The sequence below is a fragment of the Macaca mulatta genome, chromosome 9 (genome assembly GCF_049350105.2).
Source record: "Macaca mulatta isolate MMU2019108-1 chromosome 9, T2T-MMU8v2.0, whole genome shotgun sequence".
In the NCBI taxonomy this organism is placed as follows: domain Eukaryota; kingdom Metazoa; phylum Chordata; class Mammalia; order Primates; family Cercopithecidae; genus Macaca; species Macaca mulatta.
The window spans coordinates 36,675,070-36,694,333 of record NC_133414.1 but is presented as its reverse complement, the minus strand read 5'-3'; the positions used below and the strand labels follow the sequence as shown (position 1 = coordinate 36,694,333).

General features: G+C 47.5%; 1 protein-coding gene across 10 annotated transcripts in view; it reads left to right on the top strand.

Annotated features, from left to right (window-relative positions):
* LOC107000097 (uncharacterized) overlaps nucleotides 1-19,264 on the top strand; it is a 118,167-nt gene that overhangs the window by 54,152 nt on the left and 44,751 nt on the right. Inside the window, exon 3 of one of the 10 annotated variants that reach the window (XR_013397997.1) lies at nucleotides 12,024-12,145. The exons of the other annotated variants lie outside the window; for them this stretch is intronic. The gene's annotated coding sequence lies outside the window, so the exon portion shown is untranslated. The remainder of the gene's footprint in view (nucleotides 1-12,023; nucleotides 12,146-19,264) is intronic. 10 annotated transcript variants of the gene reach the window in all.

The following is a 19,264-nucleotide window of genomic DNA, read 5'->3' as shown; positions in this document are numbered from 1 at the left end:
CGAATTCCTGACCTCGTGATTTGCCTGCCTCAGACTCCCAAAGTGCTGGGATTATAGGCATGAGCCACTGTGCCCGGCCTGTTCAGATTTTTAAAACAGGCTGGGCATGGTGGCCCACACCTGTAATCCCAGCACTTTAGGAGGCTAAGGTGAGAGGATCTCATGAGCCGAGGAGTTCAAGACCAACCTGGGCAACATAGTAAGACCCCATCACTATAAAAAACAATTTTTAAAAAAAATAGTCTGGCATGGTGGTACATGCCTGTGGTCCTGGCTAGTTGGGAGCCTGAGGTGGGAGGATTGCTTGAGGCCAGCAGTTTGAGGCTGCAGTGAGCTATGATTGCACCATTGCATTCCCAGCCTGGGTGACAGAGTGAGCAACCCTGTCTCAAAAAAAAAGAAAAAAAAAAAAGGTGAAGGTGAGGAAGATTCAACAAAACAGAATGAGGAGTAGGTAATGAAGTAAGAGAAGAGTGATGTCCTTGAAGCCAAGAAAAGATAGAACTTTATGAAGGAGAAAATGAACAACTTTGTGAGCGACGGCCAAGAGTTCTAGGAAGACAAGAACTGAAAACCCTGAGATTAAGAAATATGCAGATCTTGTTTATTCTACCGGCTTTACAGAGATATAACACATACCATAAAATTCACTCATTTACAGAGTAGAATTCAGTGGTTTTAGTATATTTAAAGAGTATTACCACCATCACCCCCATCCATTTTAGAATATTTTAATCTCATCCATGCCATAGCATGTACCAGTAGTTCCTCCTTTTTATGGCTGAATGCTATTCCATGGTATGGTTATATCACATTGGATATATCACATTTCATTCATTTCTCCATTCAGCAGTTGATGGGCCTTTGAATTCTTCTCATTATTTAGCTATTATGAATAATAATTGCTACTATGAACATTCCTGTACAAGGCCAGACGTGGTGGCTCACACCTGTAATCCCAGCACTTTGTAATCCCAGCACCACCGAGGCAGGTGGATCACGAAGTCAGGAGTTCAAGACCAGCCTGGCCAAGATGGTGAAACCCCGTCTCTACTAAAAATACAAAAAAAAAAAAAAATTAGCCAGGTGCGGTGGCAGGTGCCTGTAATCCCAGCTATTGGGGAGGCTGAGGCAAGATAATCACTTGAACCCAGGGGAAAGAGGTTGCAGTGAGCTGAGATCATGCCACTGCACTCCACCCTGGGTGACAAAGTGAGACTCTGTCTCAACAACAAGCACAAAAAAATTCCTTTACAAGTTTTTGTGTAGACATTCCATTTCTCTTGGGTGCATACCTAGGAGTGAAATTGGTGGGTCAAGTGGTAACTATGGAAACTTTTAAAGGAGCTGCCTATTTTCCACAATGGCATTTTCCATTCCCAGCAGCATATGTGAGTGGTTCCAATTTCTCCACATTCTCCCTAACTCTTTTTACCTGATGTTTTCATTATAGCCATGCCAGTGGGTGTGAAGTGACATTTGATTGTGGCTTTGATTTGCATTTCCCTGATGACCACTGAGTACAGCATCTTTTCGTGTGCTTTTTGGCCACATGTGCATCTTCTTTGGAGAAATACTTCCAGATCCTTTGCCCATTTTTTGTTTAGATTGTATGTCTTTTTAGTATTGAGTTGTAAGAGCTCTTTATATAGTCTAGATACAAGTTGCTTATCAGATATGTGATTTGTGAAAATTTTATTGTATTCCATGGGTTGTCTTGCACTTTCTCAATAGTGTCTTTTGAAGTGCAATTTTTTTTTATTTTGCTGATGTCCAGTTTCTCTATTTTTAATTTGACTTCTCTTGCTTTCAGTGTCATATCTCAGAAGCTGTCACTAAATCCAAAGTCATTATTTCTATGTTTACTTTTAAAAGGTTTATATTTTGGGTGCCTACGTTTAATATTTCACTCTGTTTTGAGTTAACTTTTGTATATGGTGTGAGGTAAGGGTTCAACTTCATTTTTTTGCATGTGGCTATTCAGTTGTCCCAGTATCATTTGTTGAAAAGATCCTTCCTTCCTTCCTTCCCTCCTTCCTTCCTTCCTTCCTTCCTTCCTTCCTTCCTTCCTTCCTTCTCTTCTTTTATCCTTACTCTATCACCCAGGCTGGAATGCAGTGGTGCGATCTCAACTCACTGCAACCTCCACCTCCCAGGTTCAAGCAATTCTGCTGCCTCAGCCTCCTGAGTAGCTGGGACTAAAGGCATGCACCACCATGCTCAGCTAATTTTTGTATTTTTTGTGGAGACAAGGTTTCACCATGTAGCCCAGGCTGGTATTCTTTCCTTACCAAATGGTCTTGGCACCCCTGTCAAAATCAACTGGCCGTAGATACAAAGATGAAACGTGGAGATCTTTGGTGATCTGAACAATAGCAGTTTTTATGAAATGATAGAGACAAAAAGTTAATGGGAATGGATTTATGGCAGAATGGGAAGAGAGGAATTGGAAATAATGAGTAGAAACAAGTATACTGAGGAGTTTGCTAGCAATAGCAGCTGGGGGATGGAGCCATAACAGGGGGTGAGGAGTTCAGCTCCTAGCTAAAGACCTCTATGTGATCTTTCAAATTTGACCATAGGCGATTACACGGGCTTGTCCTGGCAGGCCTCGTAGGGAAGGCTGCCCTCTCCACGCCAGATCTGGCACACAGCCAGTGCATGACAGTCATGAAGGGTGCTGTGGTCAAGGACTCAGGCCCCATGGGCAGGCCTTGCTCTCACACATCTGCATTCCTAGTCCAGGTGCCTCCATTTGAAATCTCTTTAGGGTCTCTGGCTGAGGCCTTCCTCAGACGCCTCTCCTTATCACGAAGAGAAGAAGGAATCTTGCTTTTCTCTACTTGGACTTGATTATTTTCCACACTTAACCCTTCCCCTTATATCTGACCCTCTGCACACTGTTCCATGAGGGAAAACAGAGCAGACAGGAGTGGACATTCCCTGCAGGCGAGCCCCTTGCTTAAGGTATGGCATTAGATGATTAAAGGCTTGGCGGGGCGCAGTGGCTCATGCCTGTAATCCCAGCACTTTGGGAGGCCAAGGAAGGTGGATTGCTTGAGGCCAGGAGTTTAAGACCAGACTGGCCAAAGTGGTGAAACCCCGTCTCTACTAAGAACAAAAACTAGCTGGGCGTGGTGGTGCATGCCTGTAATTCCAGCTACTCAGGAGGCTGAGGCAGAAGAATCGCTTGAACAGGGGAGACAGAGGTTGCAATGAGCCAAAATTGTGCCACTGCACTCCAGCCTGGGTGATAGAGTGAGACCCTGTCTCAAAAAACAAAACAAAACAAAAAAATAAATAAATAAATATATATATATATATATATATACACACACACACATACACACACACACACACACACACACACACACATATATATGGCTTGACTGGTGCTTTCATTTAGGTTTGTTGTTTTAATCACGACTGTAATACTAGCTGGAGAGCTCTGAAGAGCCACACTGAGCCCCCGACAGAGGATGTCTTGTTTAGTTGGTTGTTTTTCTATGGGAGGCATTACCAGCAAGATCATGTACTGATGAGAATGGGCCAATAGAGAAGGACTAATGAAATAGAAGAGAGAGAGAGGGCGGCTGGCATGGTGGATACTGTGCTTTGCCAGGATCCCCTCTCAGGGCCGGTGCACCCAGCCCCTGGCTCCTGGCAGGGAAGGTTCACAGCTGTGTCCCTTGCTGGGAATGCCCTCAGCCACAAATAACTGCCTTGCCCAAGCGTACTCCCCTCCCAATAGGTGACCCCTGGCCAAGACCAGGATCACAAAGGAATGGTCTCCAGCCCAGCTCCAGAGCACCCTAAAGAATTGCCTGAAGCTTTAGCTGCACTTGCATTTTGAGTTAGTTTCTTCTTCTGCTCAGTTCTGTCTTCCTCACCTGCCTACGCATGCCTCTCAACAGCATTTCTGTATGCAACACTCCACCTCTGTTTCCAGGGAATATCTAAGATGATTGGGGTGGACCTGGGAAGCAGACTCTAAGATGAGACTTTGGAGCTGGATTCCTGCTGGCAGGCTGGCAGTAGGGACCCCATCACTAGTGGTGGGCAGAGTATGGACAGATCTGGGGTACTGCAGCAGTTCAGGGACTGACTTTCACCTGGAGTGGCCCAGACTCCTCTGGCGTATTCTCCAGCTCCTTCAGCGTGTGCTCTCTCCCCTCCCTTGTCAGGCCCATGGCATCCTCGGTTGGGCTTTGCTGGGACCTGACCTGTTACTGGTCTATAATCAGCATTGTATCTTTTGAGCTCTTGACAAGCCCCTGATGATGGGATGAGGATGGGGGACAGGTCAGCAGAGGCTGGAGGACTTGCTGAAGACCTGGCCTCACACTCTCTTCCCTTCTTCTCCCAACGTCATCCATCTCTCAGGTGACACTCCTGCCAAGGACTTTGAATTCATCCCCTTTTTCCCCTCACCTGGCCACCCAAGCACCTCCAAGCTCGCCCTCCCTAAACTCTGTACTAAAGGCAGGAGGGACCCCATCACTCAGAGATCATTATTGGCTCCCCACTATCCTCAGGATAAACCGAACTCCTGGGATGGCCTTTTAGGATTTGGACCCTCCCCAGCCTCATCCACTAAAGAGATCAGGAAAGGGCCAGTTGGGGTGCACAGGCCCAAACCCAGGTCTCTGAGGAAATCCCCCTGAATACCACTGCAGATGACCATGGCCCAGCCCGCAACATACAAATGTGAGCTCTGTGACAGGAAGTACTCCTTTGGGGGAAAAAAAAGAGCACAGGCATAGGATGCACTGGCTGTTGCAGTATCTCTGGTTCTAGAGACTGAGAGAGACAGGAAGCTATTTCTAAGTTTCTGACTTGCTAAGCACCACGGGTTCATAGAGAAGAAACAGCGGCAGGCTCAGGACAGTTGACTATCACCAATTCCGAGGGCCTCCTAGACAGAGTTTGAGGAAGTCTTAACCTGTAGCTGGAGAATAGGCAGAGAGGAGGACCTGACTCAGAGCTTCACAATAGCAGAGCCTCGGAGAAGGTTGAATTCTCGGCCCCAGCAGGTCTCTGGGCAGGGTCAGGGCCTAATAGGAAAGGAGTGTGACTCTGAGACTTGAGATGGGAATACTGGATGGATGCAATTAAGAACCTGGAATCTACTGGGCTTGCAAAAGTGGGCCGTTTCTTCTTGTTAAAAAAAAAAAATAGTATTCTCTACTTGCTTAAAGATGTTGCAGAAGCTTTAAATGAGGTAGATGTTTTGCAAGATGAAGGCTGCAACTCTCATGATTGCCCCCTCTTCCTCTCCTGGAAACAAGACTAGTAACAGGTCAAGTTCCAGCAAAGTCCAACTGAGGCTGCCCTGGGCCTGACAAGGGAAGAAAGGGAGCACACGCCGAAGGAGCTGCAGAATCTGGCTAAGCCCTGCTGGCAGGAGCTAGAATATGGAAGAGATGGAATCCCAAGGTGCTGGATCCAGAGCAGCCAAATGTAAAGCTGGATAAGTTGGCATTTATCAATCTGAAAGCACTCCCTTGTTATAAGGATTTAACACCCTGGCAGATGTTAAGACACTGTGAAGATGGCTCTTGGGAGCCTGAAGGTAATGGGCCACATTCAAGAAAAGGCCTGTCGCACAAAGGCAGAAAAAGCGGAACACCCACAAGCTGACTGTGTGCCACAGGAGAGCCCGGGAGGCCAAAGTGATGAAGAAAGGACTAGTGAGAGGGGCCCCAGAATCATGGAGAGTTCCGTAGTGACTGTCCTCTGAAGGCCAGGGTTGATGAAAGGTGATACCGTTCACAACTGGGCTCCCTGCCAGGCACGGTGGCTCACACCTGTAATCTCATTACTTTGGGAAGCCAAGGCAGGAGGATTGTTTGTGGCCAGGAGTTTGAGACCAGCCTGGGAAACATAGTGAGACCTTGTCTCTGTAAGAAATTTCAAAATTAGCTGGGCATGGTGATGCATGCCTGTAGTCCCAGCTACTACAGAGGCTGAGGTAGGAGGATAGCTTGAGCCCAGGAGGTTGAGGCTGTGGTGAGCTGTGATTATGCCACTGCACTCCAGCCTGGGTGTCAGAGCAAAACCAGGTCTCTAAAAATAAGAATAAATAAATAAAAGCAACAGCTGGGCTCTCTGACATAGCAATGAGGATTCCAACCTTCCAAAATGATGGAGGCCAAGTGGCAGCACCTAATCATTAGAATCAAGGCAGGTGCAACTATCTCAATGAACACAAGGTTAGAATGGCAACTAGGAGGAGTTTCTCACACAGAGAACAAGGAATGGGGCTTATAGGACATAATTCTTAAAAGTCAAAAATGGTTAGGAGGCTAAAGGTAGTCACTACAGTAAGTCACGATCCCTTGTTTGTTTCTGGACCTGAACCTATTTTCAGGTCCAGAACTTACTGAAGGAGAAGTCTGTGGCTGCAGAAACATTACAAATGTATTTACTAGTGATCCCCCAGTCCTTCTGTAAAGAACTATGGCGGCTTACATGGGTAACCATGCCTAGGTGAAAGGGGAATACCTAGACTTTTTGAGGATTATTGGATAGAGTCTGGATTGACACTGAAACCTGGGATTCAAAGCATCACCGTGGCTTCCCTCCTAAACCAGGGGTGGCTGGGGCCATGTGGTCCATGGTTCCCAACCTAGGTCCAGCTCGCAGACCTGCCCAGCGGTCATTCCTCTGGTCATGGATGTACAATAAGACTGGACACACTCTTTAGCTGGCAAAATCCCCACCTGTAAAGTGGGAATTATTGCAGCGGGAAGGGCGAGCGGAAACCTCTGAACTCCTTTCTCCCACAGGAACGACAGTGAGTCGACTGGGTGCAGTGGCTCATGTGTGTAATCCTAGCACTTTGGGAGGCCAATGCGGGTGGATTATTTGAGGTCAGGGGTTTGAAACCAGCCTGACCAACATGGAGAAACCCCATCTCTACTAAAAACAAAAAAATTAGCCGAGCGTGGTGGTGGGCGCCTGTAATCCCAACTACTTGGGAGCCTGAGGCAGGAGAATCGCTTGAACCCAGGAGGCGGAGGTTGCAGTGAGCCGAGATGGCACCAATGCACTCCAGTCTGGGTGACAGAGCAAGACTCCATCTCAAAAAAAAGAATGACATGAATCAAAAACAATACCTAGAAAGCAATGCCACCCTCAGATCCTTAAAGAACGAAGGGCTAGTGGTCTCTGTCATATCCCCATTTCTTCCACCAGTCTGGCCCCTGCAGAAGCCAGGGGGATCACAGCAGGTGATGGGAGACTGCAGCAGACTTAACTAAGGGGCAGCCCCAGCAGCAGCTGCTGTGCCCATGTGGCAGCTTTGCTAGAGTGCATTAGCACCACTGCTGGCACAAGGCATATGACTGTCCAGCTGGCAAATGTGTTCTTTCCCATCCCTCCCAAAAGAAGGATTAGAAGCAGTTACCATTCACATGGGACACGAAACAGTATACATTTCAGTTTTCCCTCAGGACTACGTTAGCTCCCTGCCTTCTGTCACATTACACTTGAAAGGGACCCGTAACATCTGGACATTCCACAGAATAAGACATTGGTCCTCTACGTTGATGACCTGGTGCTAATTGGACTTGAGGAGGAAGAAATGGCAAGTTCGTTGGAGGCCTTGATAAAACATATGCCATTTGCAAGGTGAACAGTGAGCCCTGTTCAGGTTTAGGAGCCTGTGACATCAGGGAAAGGCTTAGGGGTCCAGAGGGCTGAAGTATGCAGGGATATCCCCTCCCCACCCCTACTAAGAAGATGCATAGCACTTGGTGATTTTGTTTGGCTGTGTCTCCATCCAAATTTCGTCTTGAATTGTAGCTCCCATAATTCCCATGTGTTGTGGGAGGGACCTGGTGGGAGATAATTGAATCACGGGGGTAGTTTCCCCCATACTGTTCTCGTGGTAATGAACAAGTCTCACAAGATCTGATGGTTTTAAAGGGGTTTCCCCTTTCACTTAGTTCTCATTATCCCTTGTCTGCCACCATGTAAGACGTGCCTTTGCTCCTGCTTCGCCTTCTGCCATGATTGAGAGGCCTCCCCAGCCATGTGAAACTGAATCAATTAAACCTCTTTTTCCTTATAAATTACCCGGTCTTGGGTATGTCTTTATTATAAGCAGCCTGAGAACAGACTAATACACATGGCAAGTCCTTTCAGGTTCTGGAGGTAGCAAATTCCATACTTGGGAATGCTGATCCAGCACACTGACTGGGTGACATGGAAGGCTGCCAGATGGGACCCAGAGCAGGAAGGGCCCTGCCGCAGGTCCTGGCTTCTGTACAAGCAGTCATACCCTCTACCCTAGCAGACCTTATATACTAGAGGGACCTGTGGTGGGAAAAGATGCTGTGGGGAGTTTGTGGTAAGCCCAGTAGGAGACACAGTGTAGCCCCCTCTGGTTTGGGAACAAGGCTATGCAGCATTTCACATAAAGCAGCTCCCATCGCACAAGTGGTTTGGGAGAGTTGATGTGTCTGACCACAGGACATCAAGTAATGCTGTGGGCAGAGCCGCTGATCATAACCTGCATTGGCCGAATCCACCAGGTCACAGTTTGGGAGTCTATCCTCCTCAAGAGGGTTCCAGCAAGCCCATCCTAGATTGGAACCCATGCCAGGCCAGAGAGTACAAGTAAACTGCATGAGCTGGTAAGAATAAGGAGGATTACTGGGCAAGGTGGCTCATGCCTCTAATCCCAGCACTTTGGGAGGCTGAGACAGGCAGATCACTTGAGGTCAGGAGTTCGAGACCAGCCTGGCCAACATGACGAAACCCGGTCTCTACTAAAAATAAAAAAAAAAATTAGCCGGGCATGGTGGTGCATGTCTGTAATCCCAGCTACTCAGAAGGCTGAGGCCGGAGAATCGCTTGGACCCTGCAGGCAGAGGCTGCAGTGAGTCAGGGTCGTGCCACTGTGCTCCATTCTAGGCGACAGAGTGAAACTCCATCTCAAAAAAAAAAAGTTAATTAAGAATGAGGAGGATGAGGAGGTTTTGGAGACATGAGCAGACAAGATTAAGGAGAAATAGGCATTTAGGAGAATGGGAAAGAGAATGGATTAGAGAAATATAGGACTTCCAGGCAGCGCCAAGAGCACACTTGAAGTTTATAGCAATTTGTAACAAGCATGTGAAAAAAAAGCTCAACATCACTGATCATTAGAGAAAGGCAAATCAAAACCACAGTGAGATACCATCAGAGCATCACTCTGACCACCAGTCAGAGTGACTATTATTAAAAAAGTCAAAAAATAACAGGTGCTGGCAAAGTTGTGGAGAAAAAGGAACACTTATACAATGTTGGTGGGAGTGTAAATTAGTTCAACCATTGTGGAAAACTCTGGTGATTCCTCAAAGACCTAAAAAACAGAACCACCATTCAACCCAGCAATCCCATTACTGGGTATATACTTAACAAAAAATAAATCGTTCTATCATAAAGACACATGCACACATATGTTCACTGCAGCACTATTCACAATAGCAAAGACATGGAATCAACCTAAATGCCCATCAGTGGTAGACTGGATAAAGAAAATGTGGTACATATATACCATGGAATACTATGGAATACTATGCAGCTGTAAAAAAGAACAACATATTTTTCTTTTTTCTTTTTCAACACGGATGGAGCTGAAGGCAATTATCCTTAGCAAACTAACACAGGAACAAAAAACCAAACACCGCATGTTCTCACTTATAAGTGGGAGCTAAACGATGAGAACACATGGACATAAAGGGTGGGGGATGAGGAAGAGGATCAGGAAAAATAACTAATGGCCGCTAGGCTTAATATCTGGGTGATGAAATAATCTGCACAACAAACCCCCATTACACAGGTTTACCTATGTAACAAACCTGCACATGTACCCCTGAATGTAAAAAGTTAAAAAAAAAAAAAAAAGAGGCCAGGCACGGTGGCTCACACCTGTAATCCCAGCACTTTGGGAGGCTGAGGTGGGCAGATCAACTGAGGTCAGGAGTTTGAGACCAGCCTGGACAACATGGAGAAACCCCCTCTCTACTAAAAATACAAAAATTAGCTGGGCATGGTGTTGCACACCTGTAATCCCAGTTCCTCAGGAGGCTGAGGTAGGAGAATCACTTGAACCTGGCAGACAGAGGTTGCAGTAAGCCGAGATCACTCCACTGCACTCCAACCTGGAGTGAGACTCTGTCTAAAAAAAAAAAAAAAAAACAGAGATTTATGGCACTTTGTGACAGTGTCATACATTTTAGGTCATCATGGATTTGTGTTTTTCTCCATTTGGCTTCAGCTGCCTGGGTGCAAGTGAAGAGTGGGTCATTAGTGGTATTTTCACTGGGGCCAGGATTGTACCTCAAGTACAACAGAAAGAAAGAGGAGCATGTGAGTTGAGGGTGTAAGCCAGAGGGTAATTATAACAATGCACTGTGGAACCCAAGGGAGTTACCAAGGGGGGCAGAGGGCAAAGAGCCAAGGAAATGGATTGCAAGCCCCAGTGGGGCTGGAGGGGCCACTGGCATCAGGGTGAAGGAGGGAATGAGCTGCAAAGACAGATGGTGGAGGTGCAGAGTGGGAAGCTGAGATTTCTCCTGTCAGAGAACAGCAGTCAGGCTTCTCTTTAGCCTGGGTGACCTTGTCTTTAAAAAAGGCCTAGCAGGTTAGGCTCTGGTGAAATAGTTTCTCCTGATGGCTGGCCTTGTTGAGAACAGAATGTTCCGGGGTATTTCAGAATGGAGACTTTCCCTTCCCCCTGCCAGAAGCATAGGGGATTTTTCTTCAGCCTTCATTGTGAGGACCTGGTAGAGCTCTGGGAGGTAAATTCAAAGGAGTGTGTGGGACTCTCTTCTGAATGGCTCCCCCTGAAGTTGTTAACTCTCAGGCTTCTCCACACTGAACCTCTAGCAATCCATCCATTGCAGCTCAGGGTTTCCTGTCCTGGAGCTGATTCCTGGGGTGGTTTTTGTTTGTGGGTTTCTGCTCTATTAAGTTGTGATTTTCCATAACTGCCTGTTTGTCTCTTCAATTTTGGGGACAGTGGTTTTCCCTGTGACTTCACTCCTCTGACAGATCTAAAAAGAGCTGTTGATTTTTCAGTTTGTTGAGCTTTTTACTTGTTATGACAGAGCATGACTTCTAATCCCTTTACATGTCAGGCCAGAAACAGCTATAAACTTTAACTCAATAAAAATATAACAAGGCCAGGTGTGGTAGCTCATGCCTGTAATCCCGGCACTTTGGGAAGCTGAGGCAGGCGGATCACGAGGTCAGGAGATCGAGACCATCCTGGCTAACATGGCGAAACACCGTCTCTACTAAAAATACAAAAAATTAGCCAGCCATGGTGGTGGGCGCCTGTAGTCCCAGCTACTGGGGAGGCTGAGGCAGGAGAATGGCGTGAACCCAGGAGGTGGAGCTTGCAGTGAGCCGAGATCACACCACTGCACTCCAGCCTAGGTTACAGAGTGAGACTCCATTTCAAAAAAAAAAAAAAAACCAGAACTGAGTGTGTCTAAGAATTGTGAAAAGGGGTAGAGATTCAGCTACACACTGAAGTTAGAGCAACAAAAAAGAGATGGCATGATTGGCAGGTGGCGTTGTGGACTCTGGGCAAATTGGAGCACTCACACTTCAGTACATACACCAATTCAGGCAAAAACCCCAAAATATGTTATTTTAAAATTTTAATGTTTTCACAGTGAGAACAAAATCTGAAAATGTCTTTCCAATTAGTTTATCAACCCTGAAACAAGGAAGCAGCAAGTCTGATGTCACTTGATGTGAGTCATGGAGGACACATTGGTAATTCCTCCCCTTTCTTCTATTTTTCTATTTGTGCTATATTTGAATGTTTTTGTCCCCTCCAAAATTCATTAGACTAAAGTGAATTTTAGTCTCCTATGCAACACTATTAAGAGGTGCACCCTTTAGGAGGGGACTGGGTCATGACAGCGAACCCTCATGAATGGGATCGGCTGCCTCTACCAAAGGGCTTATTGGAGGGAGTTTACTCCTTTTTTCACCTGTTTCATTTTTTCCGCCACGTGAAGACAGAGTTCCTCCTCTCCATTTTGGAAGCAGAGAGTAGCCCTCACCAGACCCCAATTCTGCCAGCACCTTGATCTTGGACTTCCCAGCCTCCAGAACTGTGAGCAGTAAATCTTCATTGTTTGTAAGTTACCCAGTCTGTGTTATTGTTTATAACAGCACAAACAGACTGAGACTGATATTGGCCCTAAGAAGTGGGGGTGTTGCTATAACAAATACCTGAAAATGTAGAAGCAGCTTTGAAACTGGGTAATGGGTAGAAGCTAGAACAGTTCTGAAGTGGACACTAGAAAAAGCCTGTTCTGCCCTGAATAAGTCATTAAGGGCAATTGGAGTAACGGCTCAGAAGAAGGGGAGAGTTGTAGAGAAAGCTTCAGTCTCAGAGATTATTGAAGTGATCGTGAACAAAATATTGGTTGAAATATGGACAATAAAGGTCATTCTGATGAGGTCTTAGGTGGAAATGAGGAGTATCTTGCTGGAAACTACAAGAAAGGTCACATGTTCAAAAGTGGCAAAGAACCTGAGTTATGTTCATATCCTAGTACTTTGTAGAAGGCAGAATTTAAGAGTGATGAACTTGGCTGGGCATGTAATCCCAGCACTCTGGGAGTCTGAGGCAGGTGGATCACAAGGTCAGGAATTTGAGACCAGCCTGGCCAACATGGTAAAACCTTGTCTCTACTAAAAATACAAAAATTAGCCGGGCATGGTGGCAGGCACCTGTAATCCCAGCTACTTGAGAGGCTAAGGCAGGAGAATCACTTCAACCCAGGGCGCGGAGGTTGTAGTGAGCTGAGTTCATGCCACTCACGCCAGCCTGGGTGACAGACTGAGACTTCATCTCAAAAAAAAAAAAAAAAAAAAAAAAAGAAGAAGAGTGGTGAACTTGGCTGGGCACAGTGGCTCATGCCTGTAATCCTAGCACTTTGGGAGTTTGAGGAGTGTGGATCACTTGAGGTCAGGAGTTTGAGACTCAGCCTGGCCAACATGGCAAAACCCCATCGCTACTAAAAATACAAAACTTAGCCAGGTGTAGTAATCCCAGCCACTAGGAAGGGTGAAGCAGGAGAATCGCTTGGACCCAGGAGGTGGAGGTTGCAGTGAGCCAAGATTGTGCCATTGCACTCCAGCCTGGGCAACAGAGTGAGACTCTGTCTCGGAAAACAAAAAAGAAAGCAGGCAGGCAGGCAGGCAGGCGCGAAGGAAGGAAGGGAGGGAGGGAGGAAAGGGGTGATGAATTAGAATATTTGGCAAAGAAAATCTCTAAGCAGTGTTCAGTGTGCCATATAGCTGTTTTTAACTGCTTATATTAAAATGCCAGAAGGAAAAATCAGTTAAAGAGAAAATCTATGATCAAAAGGGAGGCAGAACGTAAAAATGTGGAAAATTTTCAGCCTGGCCATATAAGTCTTTAAAAAGTATTCTTAAGGATAGAAAACTGAGGGTGTGGCCAAGTGACTGTTTAATAAGGAGATAAGTACAGAGAGAAGGAAGCCAGATGCTGTTCATGAAGATAATGGGAGAATCACCCTAGAGGCATTCCAGAGATCTCCAGGGCTACCAGGCCCTTCACAGGCCCACAGTGCTAGGCCCTTAAGGGCAGAATGGCAAAGGAGGGGCCCCAGGATCCCTGGAGACCTCTGGGCTTGCTGCCTCCCTGTATTCTGGCCCAGTGCTGCTTGGTCACTCTGGCTGTGCCTCCAGCAGGCCCAGGTGTGGCTCAGGCCACTGCTGTGAAGTTCGGGCCATAAACCTTGGTGGCACTCATGTGGTGCTAACTCTGTAGGCATGCAGAATGCAAGGGCTGTGCGGGCATGACTATCTCCACCTAGATTTCAAAGGATGCCTCAGAGAGCCTTGGGGCCAGGCAAAGGACTGCCACAAGGAAGGGGTCACTGCAGAGAGCCCTGGCTAGAATGCTTAGTGGAATTGTGGGAGCAGGGCTACCCCAAGACCCTAGAATTGTGGGGCCACCAGCACACAACACCAGCCTGGGAGAGCCCCAGGAATACAACACAAACCTGTAAGAGCTGCGGTATAGACTGTGCTCAGCAAAGCCACGGGGACAGGGAAGCCTCGGGGACCCAACCACACCCATGTGGGACATGAGGCAAAGAAGAGTATATTCAAGCCTTAAGATTGAATGTTGTTTGCACTTGTTAGGTTTTGGACTTACTTGGAGCCAGTTGTCCCTTTCTTCTTGCCTATTTCTCCCTTTTGGAATGGGAATGTCTATCCTATGCCTGTCCCAACATTGTATTTTGGAAGTAAAAATACAGTTTGGAAAAACTTGTTTGATTTCACAGGCTCACAGCTAGAGGGAAATTTTCATCAAGATAAATGGTACTGGCCGGGCTCGGTGGCTCACGCCTGTAATCCCAGCACTTTGGGAGGCCGAGGTGGGCGGATCATGAGGTCAGGAGATCGAGACCATCTTGGCTAACACGGCGAAACCCCATCTCTACTAAAAATACAAAAAATTAGCCGGGCGTGGTGGCGGGCGCCTATAGTCCCAGCTACTCGGGAGGCTGAGGCAGGAGAATGGCATGAACCCAGCAGGCGGAGCTTGCACTGAGCGTGATGGTGCCACTGCACTCCAGCTTCAAAAAAAAAAAAAAAGATAAATGGTACTGATAGAGAATGGCTGGGCTCCTGGCTAAACCCCACCCTTAAGCTTAGAACTGCGGCCCTAAAAACTGCTGACCCGGTTTTTCCACCCAAATGTTGCTTTTTTGGCCTGCCACACCCCTATCCTGTGCCCATAAAAAGACTTCAGCTGGCAGAGCAACACGAGTGGCTGAGCGTTGGGGATACAAGTGGCTGAACGTTGGGAATACAAGCAACTGAGTGTCAGAGACTACAGATAAACGTGGCTAACTTCAGACCACGCAGCTTCAGAGGGGAGCCCAGTCAGAGACAGCTGGGCTTCAGGGAAAGATCACCTTCTTCCCGCACCATCCCCTTTCCAACTTCCCCTTTCCAACTTCCCTTCCACCAAGAGCCACTTCCACTGCTCAACAAAGTCTTCCACATTCATCATCTTTCAAACAGTTTGTGTGACCTGATTCTTCCTGGATGTTGGACAAGAACCCAGGTGCCCAGTGGGCAGGGGCTTGGATGCTGGTGTGGGGCCCGCACAGAGCCTGCTCTTGCCAGAGAGGAGCAACCAGACTGTTCCAGCATTTGTTCCCTCTGGTTCCTGCACTTGCTTCCTGAATGTCCCCTCTCACAAGGAGTGGCCAGTGGCCGGCAGAGTGAAGTGAGCCATTCCAGTGCCTGCCCGTGAAGGGGGTCAAGGTCAAGGGAACAATTCCATCTCAGTACCTTGAGTCTCACCTATATCTGATTTAGATGAGACTCTGGACTTTAGACTTTTTTTTTTTGAAACAAAGTCTCATGCTATTGCCCAGGCTGGAGTGCATGACGCAATCTCAGCTCACTGCAGACTCCACCTACTAGGTTCAAGCGATACTCCTACCTCAGCCTCCCAAGTAGCTGAAATTACAGGTGTGTGCCACCGCACCTGGATAATTTTTCTATTTTTAGTAGAGACAGAGTTTCACTGTGTTGGCCAGGCTAGTCTCAAACTCCTGACCTCAAGCGATCCACTTGCCTCAGCCTCCCAAAGTGCTGGGATTATAGGTGTGAGCCACTGCACCTGGCATTTAAATTCTTTTACACCAAGAAGAGAAGAACCAAGGGGCCCAGCACGGTGGCTCACGCCTGTAATCTCAGCACTTTGGGAGGCCAAGGCAGGCAGATCAGTTGAGGCCAGGAGTTCGAGACCAACCTGGCCAACATGGTGAAATCCCATCTCTATTAAAAATACAAAATTAGCCGGCTGTAGTGGCACATGCCTGTAATCCCAGCTACTTGGGAGGCTGAGGCAGGAGAATCCCTAGAGCCTGGGAGGTGGAGGCTGCAGTGAGCCAGCCAGGATTGCACCACTGCACTCCAGTCTGGTCATGAGACTCTGTCTCAAAAAAAAGGAAAAAAGAAGATAAGAGCTGAGGCATCACATCAGCCATCAACAACACCCCGTCTCAAAAATAATTATCACTTTTTCAGCTATGTGTTAACCCATCAGTTTTTTCAACTTTGTAAATCAGTGACTTTATTCCACCACTCAGCTATTTACCCGACATTGCACAGCTCAGGCAGGAACATGTAAGGAATGAAAAGGCAGCACTCATGCCCGCACTGTCCTTTTTATTAGTTTCTTTGGATTTTCATCCTGGGAATCGATACTTGGAAGCAGTGTTTTCTGTCACAAGAGGGAGCAGCCAGGACCCCCTCATCTTCCTTTTACATCTACATCATCATCAGAACCTCTCCTCTGGCTTCCTGCCAGACTCAGACCAAATCTGCCCCCAGGCCTACCACCATGGACATGCTGGACTGTCAGCTGTGTATCCCAGCAGAACACGGTGACAGCTCCACACTGGGCTCTTTAGCCCGTTCCTCATTTGGCAGCTAAAGAACGAGCCAGCCCCGGAGTGTCTGAGCATGTCAACAGGAAGGAGAATTGGAGAAGAAAGAGGCCCACCAGGGAAGAGCTTCCCAACAGCTCCCACAAAAGCCCGAGGATGAGGCTGGAATGACCTTCCTTTTTTTTTTTTTTTCCTAAGTGATGGGGTCTCTCTCTGTTGCCCAGGCTGGAGTAGGATGGCACAATGATCGCTCACTGCAACCTCAAACTCCTGGGCTCAAGCAATCCTCCCACCTCAGCCTCCCAAAGTGGAGGGATTACAGGTACACACCACTGCACCTATCCTGGAATGACTCTCTTACGGAAAGGGCTGTTCTATGTGCCCTCATTACCCACAGTAGGTCATCTTTCTTTCTTTTTCTTTCTTTTTTTTTTTTTTTTTTGAGACAGAAGTCTCACTCTTGTCCCCCAGGCTGGAGTGCAATGGCGCAGTCTCAGCTCACTGCAACCTCCGCCTCCCAGGATCAAGCAATTCTCCTGCCTCAGCCTCCTGAGTAGCTGGGATTACAGGTGCCTGCCACCACACCCAGCTAAATTTTGTATTTTTAGTAGAGACGGGGTTTCACCATGTTGGCCAGGCTGGTCTTGAACTCCTGACCTCAGGTGATCCACCTGCCTTGGCCTCCCAAATTGCTGGGATTACAGGCGTGAGCCACCGCGCCCGGCCACAGTAGGTCATCTTTCAAGAAGACCCCTAGAAAGTGGAATGAATTACATTCAAATCAAGTCAACAACTGCTTTCTGCCGGGCGCGGTGGCTCAAGCCTGTAATCCCAGCACTTTGGGAGGCCGAGACGGGCGGATCACGAGGCCAGGAGATCGAGAGATGATCCCGGCTAACACGGTGAAACCCCGTCTCTACTAAAAAATACAAAAAAACTAGCCGGGCGAGGTGGCAGGCGCCTGTAGTCCCAGCTACTCGGGAGGCTGAGGCAGGAGAACGGCGTAAACCCGGGAGGCGGAGCTTGCAGTGAGCTGAGATCCGGCCACTGCACTCCAGCCTGGGTGACAGAGCAAGACTCCGTCTCAAAAAAAAAAAAAAAAAAAAAAAAAAACAACTGCTTTCTAATCTATACAAGTGCAAAATAAGAACGCTTAATGACACCCTTCATGATGCCAACGATTCCCCCCGCATCGCCCACTGTAGGGTTATCTCTGTGACCGACATTGCATTAGGGCTCTTGTTGCATTCTGTTCAGTTTGTTTATGGTTAATGAGAAGTATTTTCATTGCAGCACAGGAGGATCCTCTATATGGGGAAGTAATAGAACAGGAGAAATGTGTGCCTGTGTCCACGCGGAGAGAGGATGTTTTAAATCAGTCTGCTACATGGAATTCCTCCACCAAGTGATCAAAAAAATCATGCTACATTCCTCACTTCAGAAGTTATCTGGGGCCAGGCGTGGTGGCTCACACCTGTAATCCCAGCACTTTGCGGGGCCAAGCCTGGTAGATCACTGAGGTCTCAGGAGTTCGAGACCAGCCTGACCAACATAGTGAAACCCCGTCTCTACTAAAAATACAAAAAAAAAAAAAAAGAAAAAAATTAGCTGGGCATGGTAGTGCATGCCTGTAATCCCAGCTACTCGGGAGGCTGAGGCAGGAGAATTGCTTGAACCTGGGAGGTGGAGGTTATAGTGAACCAAGATTGTACCACTGCACTCCATCTTGGGCAACAGAGAGCAAGACTCTGTCTCAAAAAAAAAAAAAAAAAAGTTTCCTGGAGATACATGTAAATTCTCTTCTGTCATCTTTTATTCTCCATAACAACCCAAGGATGGCTTATGTCATTTAGAATTTTAAAAATAATTGTGCTTGTAGAATGTAAAGAGTGGGGCTGGCTTCTGCTGTGTGACCCACAGCCTCTCCCGGTGGCCTGCAAGTGCGACTCTGATAGTGTGGGAGGTAGCAAGCATGTCAGTGACACGCTGGTGGGCTTCATATCTGCCCCACCTTGGCCAACCCACCAGACCTCCTTTATGCTCCTTTCAGAAGCTATGTGCTTTGGAGAGCCATTGCCTGAAAAGCCCCCTTCTCCTTAACCACTAAGGAAATTTCACTACATAAAGGCAGCCTGTGTCCTGCTTCAGTAACAGGACACCTGTGTACATCCTCGGGTCCTCATTCAAAGCTGGCCAGGAGCAGCACCTTCAGAAGGGCCCTTGGCGGCCGGGCGCGGTGGCTCAAGCCTGTAATCCCAGCACTTTGGGAGGCCGAGACGGGCGGATCACGAGGTCAGGAGATCGAGACCATCCTGGCTAACACGGTGAAACCCCGTCTCTACTAAAAAATACAAAAAACTAGCCGGGCACGGTGGCGGGCGCCTGTAGTCCCAACTACTCGGGAGGCTGAGGCAGGAGAATGGCGTGAACCCGGGAGGCGGAGCTTGCAGTGAGCTGAGATCTGGCCACTGCACTCCAGCCTGGGCGGCAGAGCGAGACTCCGTCTCAAAAAAAAAAAAAAAAAAAAAGAAGGGCCCTTGGCATGGGCCATTCGCTGCTGTCTTCCCCAGCTCTCAACTCTGGCTGCACAGAGTCAAGACCCAGTGCACAGGGGAGTCACTACAGGCGAGAGGCCTCCACAGGAGTAACTGATTTATGCACAAAAATTGCAAAGTGAAGTTTAATAAATGACAGTGGAAAGGCCCAGAAATTCACAACTAAAACAACTGTAGAAACCCTAATCTCCACACATAAATATATACATCATTATTTGTCAAGTTAAAAAGAACACTAATCTTCAGCTTTCTTCT